The sequence below is a fragment of the Zea mays genome, unplaced genomic scaffold, assembly GCF_902167145.1.
Source record: "Zea mays cultivar B73 unplaced genomic scaffold, Zm-B73-REFERENCE-NAM-5.0 scaffold_392, whole genome shotgun sequence".
Taxonomy (NCBI): domain Eukaryota; kingdom Viridiplantae; phylum Streptophyta; class Magnoliopsida; order Poales; family Poaceae; genus Zea; species Zea mays.
The window spans coordinates 47,074-57,500 of record NW_023367028.1 but is presented as its reverse complement, the minus strand read 5'-3'; the positions used below and the strand labels follow the sequence as shown (position 1 = coordinate 57,500).

Below are 10,427 nucleotides of genomic sequence, written 5' to 3'. Positions count from 1 at the left end.
AAATATTCGATCCATCTCCTAGACGCCGTAGAGAATTGAGAATTTTCATGTCTTTCAATTCTCGTACTCGTAATTGGAAAGTTACGGAAGGAGATCCATCATTTTGCAATGAAAACAACATAAAAAACTCTGGACAATTTCGAAATCAGACCAAGCGTCTTAATACATATGCAAAAAAATTCATTATTGGCCCACCATTGATTACAAGATTTAGCTTTTATGAATCGCTATTGGTTTGATACGAATAATGGCAGTCGTTTCAGTATGTTAAGGATACAGATGTATCCACAATTCATTTAGAGTTACTTAATAGCCTATTTCTTATACTATATCTCTATCCCGTGAAATTCTCGAGCCCAAAGATGGATGCATATGCTGTGTTTCATTTTGCTAAATGATATCAATTAAATGGTATATCAATTCTATAAATTGGATATAGCAATAAATAAATCAGCAAAATTCTTTTATTTTAGATAGAAGAAATGTTTCTTCTATCTAAAATAAAAGAATGTACCCTTCTATCCAAATCCAATTTGCATCGATAAAATAAATCCAAATTCCAGATTCCAGCAGTAGATGAATAATTGCAAATTTTTGTGTGTACGAGATTAGAATAACTTAAAAATAACTGACATAATTTTTTATTTTTCCTGATCAGAAAAATACATGAAAAAGAAAGGAGGTAGAAAAATTTGTTGATTTATGGTTAAAGAAGAAAAACAAGAAAACAGGGGTTCTGTTGAATTTCAAGTATTCAGTTTCACCAATAAGATACGGAGACTTGCTTCACATTTAGAATTACACAAAAAAGATTTTTCATCGGAAAGAGGTCTACGAAGACTTTTGGGAAAACGTCAACGTTTGCTGGCTTATTTGGCAAAGAAAAATAGAGTACGTTATAAGAAATTAATAAGTCAGTTGGATATTCGGGAGAAGTAATTTAATCGTTCTCATTTTTTTCTTATTTTATTAGTAGTCTTATAGTAGTCTTAGATTTTGCATTTTGATGAGCCTCGTTTTGAGGAATTCATGGAATAATCCATTTTCATGGAATAAAGAATAAGAACAAGGATATGAGTCTATCGCTTAAAAGAAAAGATCTCATGATAGTCAATATGGGCCCTCAACACCCATCAATGCATGGTGTTCTTCGACTGATTGTTACTCTCGATGGTGAAGATGTTATTGATTGCGAACCCATATTAGGGTATTTACACAGAGGAATGGAAAAAATCGCGGAAAACAGAAGTATTATACAATACTTGCCTTATGTAACACGATGGGATTATTTAGCTACTATGTTTACAGAAGCAATAACGGTAAATGCACCAGAATTCTTAGAGAATATTCAAATACCCAAAAGAGCCAGCTATATTAGAGTAATTATGTTAGAATTGAGCCGTATAGCTTCTCATTTGTTATGGCTTGGACCTTTTATGGCGGATCTCGGGGCACAGACTCCCTTTTTCTACATTTTTAGAGAGAGAGAATTGATATATGATCTATTTGAAGCTGCTACAGGTATGCGAATGATGCATAATTACTTTCGCATCGGAGGAGTCGCTGCCGATCTCCCTTATGGATGGATGGATAAATGTTTAGATTTCTGTGATTATTTTTTACAAGGAGTTGTTGAATATCAAGAACTTATTACACAGAATCCCATTTTTTTAGAACGAGTTGAAGGAGTCGGTTTTATTAGCGGAGAAGAAGCTGTAAATTGGGGCTTATCGGGACCAATGTTACGAGCTTCTGGAATACAATGGGATCTTCGTAAAATTGATCCTTATGAGTCTTACAATCAATTCGATTGGAAAGTCCAATGGCAAAAAGAAGGAGATTCGTTAGCTCGCTATTTAGTACGAGTCGGTGAAATGAGGGAATCCATAAAAATTATTCAACAGGCTGTAGAGAAAATTCCTGGAGGACCTTATGAGAATTTAGAAGCCCGACGCTTTAAGAAAGCAAAGAATCCCGAATGGAATGATTTTGAATATCGATTTCTTGGTAAAAAACCTTCGCCCAATTTTGAATTATCAAAGCAAGAGCTTTATGTAAGAGTAGAAGCTCCAAAAGGCGAATTAGGAATTTATCTGGTAGGAGATGATAGTCTTTTCCCCTGGAGATGGAAAATTCGTCCACCGGGTTTTATTAATTTGCAAATTCTTCCTCAGCTAGTTAAAAAAATGAAATTGGCTGATATCATGACAATATTAGGTAGTATAGATATCATTATGGGGGAAGTTGATCGTTGAAATGATAATAGATAGGGTAGAGGTAGAAACTATCAATTCTTTTTCGAAATCGGAATTATTTAAAGAAATCTACGGACTTATATGGATTCTACCCATTTTTGCCCTCCTACTGGGAATCACAATAGAAGTACTCGTAATTGTGTGGTTAGAAAGAGAAATATCCGCATCGATACAACAACGTATTGGTCCTGAATATGCTGGCCCCCTGGGACTGCTTCAAGCTATAGCAGATGGAACTAAACTACTTTTAAAAGAGGATATCCTCCCATCCCGAGGAGATATTCCTTTATTTAGCATTGGTCCCTCTATAGCAGTCATATCCATTTTATTAAGTTTTTTAGTTATCCCTTTAGGATATCGTTTTGTTTTAGCTGATCTTAGTATTGGTGTTTTTTTATGGATTGCGATTTCAAGTATTGCTCCTATTGGTCTTCTCATGGCAGGATATAGCTCAAATAATAAATATTCTTTTTCAGGCGGTCTACGAGCGGCTGCTCAATCTATTAGTTATGAAATACCATTAACTTTTTGTGTACTAGCAATATCTCTACGTGTGATTCGTTAAAATAGGATCTTTTTCCTCTAAAATACATTGAATGCTTATCTTCCTTTGCTTATTCTGTATTCGCGTTGGTAAGTTAAACTCGATAGCTATATGAGTGAAACAAAACAGCTTATTAATTTGTAGTAAAAGTAAAAAATCTCATTTCCTACGTACAAGAAAAAAGTTCAAGTAAACATAAGCAGTGTAAACTCTTTACCCCAAGGTTGAGATTGTTTGATTAGTCATCATATCTTGAAGCGGGCAAGAATAAAGGATTCGCGATATGGAATTCCATTACTAGAATATTTTGAGTTATTACTATAATTTAAACTTATAACCATAAGGCAATCCATCAAAAGTTAGTGAGGGATTAGGAACACTAAAGTACATACAGGATTAGTAATGAGAGAATCTAAATCATTAGACATTTTTCCTCATAAAAGGAATCATAATAAGGACTTGAAATTGGTGGAAATGATCAAGCAGTACTTTCTTCAGATTCCGGTCTAGAGTATGTTCCCATTCACTTGTTAAGGAAATGGCTATCAAGAACGAATTAACCCTTTATTCTTTTTTTTTAAGTATACCCCTCCCGGGGAAAGAAGAGTAGGACAAAAGATATGGAATACAATACAAAAAAGGATCTTTATTTATTCTTTCCTTCCTTTATCCCTATTCATACAGAATTCCTCATGAACTAATGCCAAATTCTTTCCATTTATTAATTGCTATAACGAGTGATTTATTCCAATATTAAGTTATTACCGAACAAAGCAAAATTATATTATATAAAGGATGAGATCAATTCGGAAGCGCTTTTTTGTTATTCTAGCAGACGTAATTGCTTTGGTCTAATTTTGGGCTTTCCAATCAATTTTATCTTATCTAATTCTATCTATGCCCAGAGGATGATACCGAAACGAAACAATCCTTTCCTTTTTTCTGATCATAGAGGAGCCGTATGAAGCTAAGGTTTCATGTACGGTTTTGGAATAGCGGTGGGAACTGTGATGTTATCATCGACTATGATTATCTAATAGTTCAAGTACAGTTGATATAGTTGAAGCACAGTCCAAATATGGTTTTTTTGGATGGAATCTTTGGCGTCAGCCTATAGGTTTTCTAGTTTTTCTAATTTCTTCTTTGGCAGAATGTGAAAGATTACCCTTTGATTTACCAGAAGCAGAAGAAGAATTAGTAGCAGGTTATCAAACCGAATATTCTGGTATTAAATATGGTTTATTTTATCTTGTTTCTTACCTAAATTTATTAGTTTCCTCTTTATTTGTAACTGTTCTATACTTAGGCGGGTGGAATTTCTCTATTCCCTATATATCCTTTTTTGGATTTTTCCAAATGAATAAAATAATTGGAATTTTGGAAATGGTAATAGGTATCTTTATTACATTAACTAAAGCTTATTTATTTCTCTTCATTTCTATCACAATAAGATGGACTTTACCCAGGATGAGAATGGATCAGTTATTAAATCTTGGATGGAAATTTCTTTTACCTATTTCTCTGGGCAATCTCTTATTAACAACTTCTTCCCAACTAGTTTCACTATAAATAAGAATACAATAACAGTAAGAATATTTTCAACACAAAAGTTCTCTCAAACAAGAGAAAGAAACATACCTTTTTCATATATAGATTTAGAATATGTTCCCTATGCTAACTGGGTTCATTAGTTATGGTCAACAAACAATACGCGCCGCAAGATACATTGGTCAAAGTTTCATAATTACCTTATCCCACACAAATCGTTTACCTATAACGATTCACTACCCTTATGAAAAATCAATTACATCGGAGCGTTTCCGGGGGCGAATACACTTTGAATTTGATAAATGCATTGCTTGTGAAGTATGTGTTCGCGTATGCCCGATAGATCTACCCCTTGTGGATTGGAGATTTGAAAAGGATATTAAAAGAAAACAATTGCTTAATTATAGTATTGATTTCGGAGTTTGTATATTTTGCGGTAACTGTGTTGAATACTGTCCCACAAATTGTTTATCAATGACTGAAGAATATGAACTTTCTACTTATGATCGTCATGAATTGAATTACAATCAAATTGCTTTGAGTCGGTTACCAATCTCCATAATGGGAGATTACACAATTCAAACAATTAGGAATTCGCCTCAAAGTAAAATAGACGAAGAAAAATCTTGGAATTCAAGAACGATTACAGATTACTAGGTATTAGGATTTTTTTATTAGAAAAATCCATTTTTACTAACTCTAACGAAAAAAGAATAACTACTGCTTAACAACTTATATGTATATACAAAAAAATATCCTAATACCTTTTTCCTTCCTTGAATCTTTTAGTTTTAGTCAGTTCATGAAAAATTTTATACTAGAAATTTCTTCTTATCCATAATGGATTTACCTGGACCAATACATGAGATTCTTGTGCTATTTGGGGGATTTGGTCTTCTACTAGGAGGTCTAGGAGTAGTATTACTTACCAACCCAATTTATTCTGCCTTTTCGCTGGGATTAGTTCTTGTTTGTATATCCTTATTCTATTTTTTATTAAATTCCTACTTTGTAGCTGTCGCACAACTTCTTATTTATGTGGGAGCCATAAATGTCTTGATCATATTTGCTGTAATGTTTGTAAACGGCTCAGAGTGGTCTAAAGATAAGAATTATTGGACTATTGGAGATGGGTTTACTTTACTCCTTTGTATAACTATTCCTTTTTCACTAATGACTACTATCCCAGATACGTCGTGGTATGGAATTCTTTGGACTACAAGATCAAACCAAATAGTAGAACAGGGTCTCATAAATAACGTTCAACAAATTGGGATTCATTTAGCAACCGATTTTTATCTTCCGTTTGAACTCATTTCCCTAATTCTTCTAGTTTCTTTAATAGGTGCAATTACTATGGCTCGACAATAAGAAATACTTAGAATGAGTCAAAATTCTTAGAATTTCAAATATAAAATAAATAACTAAAGAATCACAATTTTGATTTAGTAAAACCCATCTACTGCCAATACAACAAATACCTTCTTTTCTCTTTTGTTGCGTAATTGTTCTATTCTAATTAATTGAATCGGTTCAATTCTTGTCCTCATATTGAAATGAATCGAGATTGATAAGGAGTTAGTTAATGATGTTTGAGCATGTACTTTTTTTGAGTGTCTATTTATTTTCGATTGGTATCTATGGATTGATCACAAGCCGAAACATGGTTAGAGCTCTAATATGTCTTGAACTTATACTGAATTCAATTAATCTAAATCTCGTAACATTTTCTGATCTATTTGATAGTCGCCAATTAAAAGGAGACATTTTCGCAATTTTTGTTATAGCCCTTGCGGCTGCTGAAGCAGCTATTGGACTATCCATTCTTTCTTCCATCCATCGTAACAGGAAATCAACTCGTATCAATCAATCCAATTTTTTGAATAATTAGACATAGAATCCCCTAAACAAAGGGGCATATATAATAATAAGAAACATTAAGATGAATAGAAATCTAATCTTATTTTCTTATTAGTGTTTAATAATATCCTTTTTTTGAGTAGGTTATTTCAGAGTATTGTTTTTTACTTATTGAATATTGCATTTTTGCAATTCATTGATATTGCAATTTGAATATTGCAATAATTTATATTGAAAAGATGATAGCCAATTTATTGGCTAATTCGAATTAGTATGTAGAATTCGTATAATTATAACTGTTGAAGCCTTAAATTCAAGTCTCTTGGCTCTTTTCACGCTTTCTCACAAACAGATTACGAAATATATTGCATTATTTGTTAAAGTTTGGATAAACCATTGCTTCGTCTGGTGTCTACAATACATCTAATTTATATAGTACTAATTTCATTTTTACCAGATCGAAAATTTTTATGTTGAAAAGGAAAATTTAGAGATCCAATGTCACATTCTGTAAAAATTTATGATACATGTATAGGATGCACTCAATGTGTACGAGCTTGCCCAACAGATGTATTAGAAATGATACCTTGGGATGGATGTAAAGCCAAGCAAATTGCTTCCGCGCCGAGAACCGAAGATTGTGTGGGTTGTAAGAGATGCGAATCCGCCTGTCCAACGGATTTTTTAAGTGTCCGCGTTTATTTAGGGCCTGAAACAACCCGCAGCATGGCTCTATCTTATTGATACGTTACAAAAAACTCCACTTGAATCGTCTGATTCCTCTTTACCGAAGAAGCCTGTGCTCGAAATAATCGAGCATGGGCTTTTCTGGTCAAAACGTATCTTGTCTTTATTACTTTATCATGAGTTATTTTCCTTGGTTAACAATACTTGTTGTTTTGCCGATATTTGCAGGTTCATTAATTTTCTTTTTACCTCATAAAGGAAATAAAATCGTTAGGTGGTATACTATAGCTATTTGTTTATTAGAATTCCTTCTAATGACTTATGCATTCTGTTATCATTTCCAATTGGAGGATCCTTTAATCCAATTAAAGGAGGATTCTAAATGGATAGATGTTTTCGATTTCCACTGGAGATTGGGAATCGATGGACTTTCATTAGGATCTATTTTATTGACAGGATTTATCACTACTTTAGCTACTTTAGCGGCTTGGCCGGTTACTCGGAATTCGCAATTATTCTATTTCCTGATGCTAGCAATGTATAGCGGTCAAATAGGATTATTTTCTTCACGAGACCTTTTACTTTTTTTTATCATGTGGGAGTTAGAATTAATTCCTGTTTACTTACTTTTATCCATGTGGGGGGGAAAGAGGCGTCTGTATTCAGCTACCAAGTTTATTTTGTATACTGCAGGCGGTTCCATTTTTTTCTTAATTGGAGTTCTGGGTATGGGATTATATGGTTCCAATGAACCCGGATTAGATTTAGAAAGATTGATTAATCAATCATACCCTACAACATTGGAAATACTACTGTATTTTGGCTTCCTTATTGCTTATGCTGTCAAATTGCCGATTATACCTTTACATACGTGGTTACCAGATACCCATGGGGAAGCGCATTACAGTACATGTATGCTTTTAGCCGGAATTCTATTAAAGATGGGAGCATACGGATTGATTCGGGTCAATATGGAATTGTTACCGCATGCTCATTATCTATTTTCCCCTTGGTTGGTAATAATAGGAGCGGTGCAAATAATCTATGCAGCTTCAACTTCTCTTGGTCAACGAAATTTCAAAAAAAGAATAGCCTACTCCTCCGTATCTCACATGGGTTTCATAATTATAGGAATTGGTTCCATAACCAACATTGGACTAAATGGAGCTATTTTACAAATATTATCTCATGGATTTATCGGTGCTACACTTTTTTTCTTGGCGGGAACGGCTTGTGATAGAATGCGTCTTGTTTATCTCGAAGAACTGGGGGGAATATCTATCCCAATGCCAAAAATTTTTACCATGTTTAGTAGCTTTTCAATGGCTTCTCTTGCCTTGCCGGGAATGAGCGGTTTTGTTGCAGAATTAGTAGTATTTTTTGGACTAATTACTAGTCCTAAATTTATGTTAATGCCAAAAATGCTAATTACTTTTGTAATGGCAATAGGAATGATATTAACTCCTATTTATTTATTATCTATGTTACGCCAGATGTTCTATGGATACAAGCTATTTCATGTTCCAAACAAAAATTTTGTAGATTCTGGACCACGAGAACTCTTTCTTTTAATCTGTATCTTTTTACCAGTAATAGGAATTGGTATTTATCCAGATTTGGTTCTCTCGCTATCCGTTGATAGGGTAGAGGTTCTATTATCCAATTATTATACTAAATAGGATTTTTTTTTTTAACCAGTCCGCTCTATATTCCAGAGTGGAAAAATAAAAAATTCAGAAAAAAGTAAAAAAGTCTAATTAGATCTATCTCGAATTTTTGAGAACCCCTTGAACGTCTTTTCAAAGGGTTCTCAAATCAAACTAAAAAGGAAAAAAACCGAAGGTTTTATGTTATGTAATTATTTAGATGGTAATGTAAATGAACCGTAACTATGTAAACCTATTCCTAACAGATTGATACCAAAATAGCAGATCCAAATTATAAGAAATCCTATCGAAGCTACAAGTGCGGAATTCGTACCCTTCCAATTTGGATTTTTTCTACTATGTAAATATATTGCAAATATGGTCCAGGTAATAAATGCCCAAGTTTCCTTAGGATCCCAATTCCAATAGGATCCCCATGCCTCATTAGCCCATACTGCTCCACAAAGAATACCCACGGTTAAAAGAGTAAACCCTAGACTAATGACACGATAACTCCAAGAATCCAAACGCTCAGTTAATTGATATTTGTAATAATTTGGAAATACGGGAAAAGAGGTGTTTTTTAAAGCACTTCTTTTTGCATATAAATATTCAATCTCACTAAAGAAAAATGTTTTAAGAAAAACATTTTTCTTTAGTGAAAAGAAATCGAAATTCTTTCGAAATCTAATGATTAGAAGAGCGGCGGATAATAAGGATCCACACAAAAGAGTTGCATAGCTTAGTAACATCATACTGACATGCATCATTAACCACTGAGATTGTAGAGCAGGTACTAGTATTGTGGATTGATGCATTTCAGTTAAAAGACCCGACGTGGCAAAGCCTTGCGTTAAAATAGTACTTGGCGTAGTTATTGTGCTTAAATCATTTTTCGAGTTCTGTATCTTAGGAATAGTATGAAGAATATACAGAGTCCATGAAAGGAAGATCAATGACTCATATAAATTACTTAATGGAAAATGTCCCGAAGAAACCCAACGAGAGACTAAAAATCCTGTTATAGAGAAAAAAGTAGCTATCATTCCTTTTTCTGACGAATCACGTAATCCCCTAAGTTCACGAACTAATAAGGTTATCAAATGAATCGTAATCACAATTGAAATGGTTGAGAAAGAGATATGAGTTAGTATATGTTCTAAAGTTGCAAATAGCATAACGATAAGGTCCCATTACAAAATTGGAAATTTCGAATTGAATCCATTTTCTAATTTATTGTATTCTTTTTCGAGAATGCCGCCACTCGGATTCGAACCGAGATGCTTGAGCACTGCTTCCTAAGAGCAGCGTGTCTACCAATTTCACCATGGCGGCTAATTTAAAATAATAGTTAACTTAAAAGAATAATAGTTATTTTATCGTGAATCGTCGAGACTGGGAGAAGCCATAGAATTTAGGAACATTAGAAGTTCATCATTAGAAGTTCATCATTAACTACAATGAAATGCATTTTGTATTTTAGAAAAATTGATAGAATGAAAGCCTTTACACTCTTATTAATATGATGTACCAGTCCTAAACCCATTTATATGGGAATTTTGGATAAGATTAGGTGGAGGTTGTAAGTCCTATTGCAAGAATAGTCTACTTTTTATAATAGAATCCTCGTTTTTATGAGAATTCTATTATAAAAAAAAGTTCTTTGATAGGAAAAGAATACTGAGGACACAATATACCAAAAACTTTTGTTCTATATAATGATAATGGAGGGATTCGTTCTAAGAATATTGTACCGAGGAATTCGACACATAAAAGTACATTTATTAATTAATCCGAATTATTCATTCATATTAAATAATTGGAATTTCTTTTGGATAGTTCAATTCAGATTATTTCAAAATCTTATTATTTGTTTGCTTGTTGCCC

At 33.3% G+C, this 10,427-nt stretch overlaps 1 non-coding gene across 1 annotated transcript; it reads right to left on the bottom strand.

Moving 5' to 3' along the window:
• Positions 1-9,795: 9,795 nt before the first annotated feature.
• Positions 9,796-9,875, bottom strand: TRNAL-UAG (transfer RNA leucine (anticodon UAG)). Its single transcript has one exon. It is a non-coding gene; the product is annotated as a tRNA-Leu (tRNA).
• Positions 9,876-10,427: the final 552 nt, after the last annotated feature.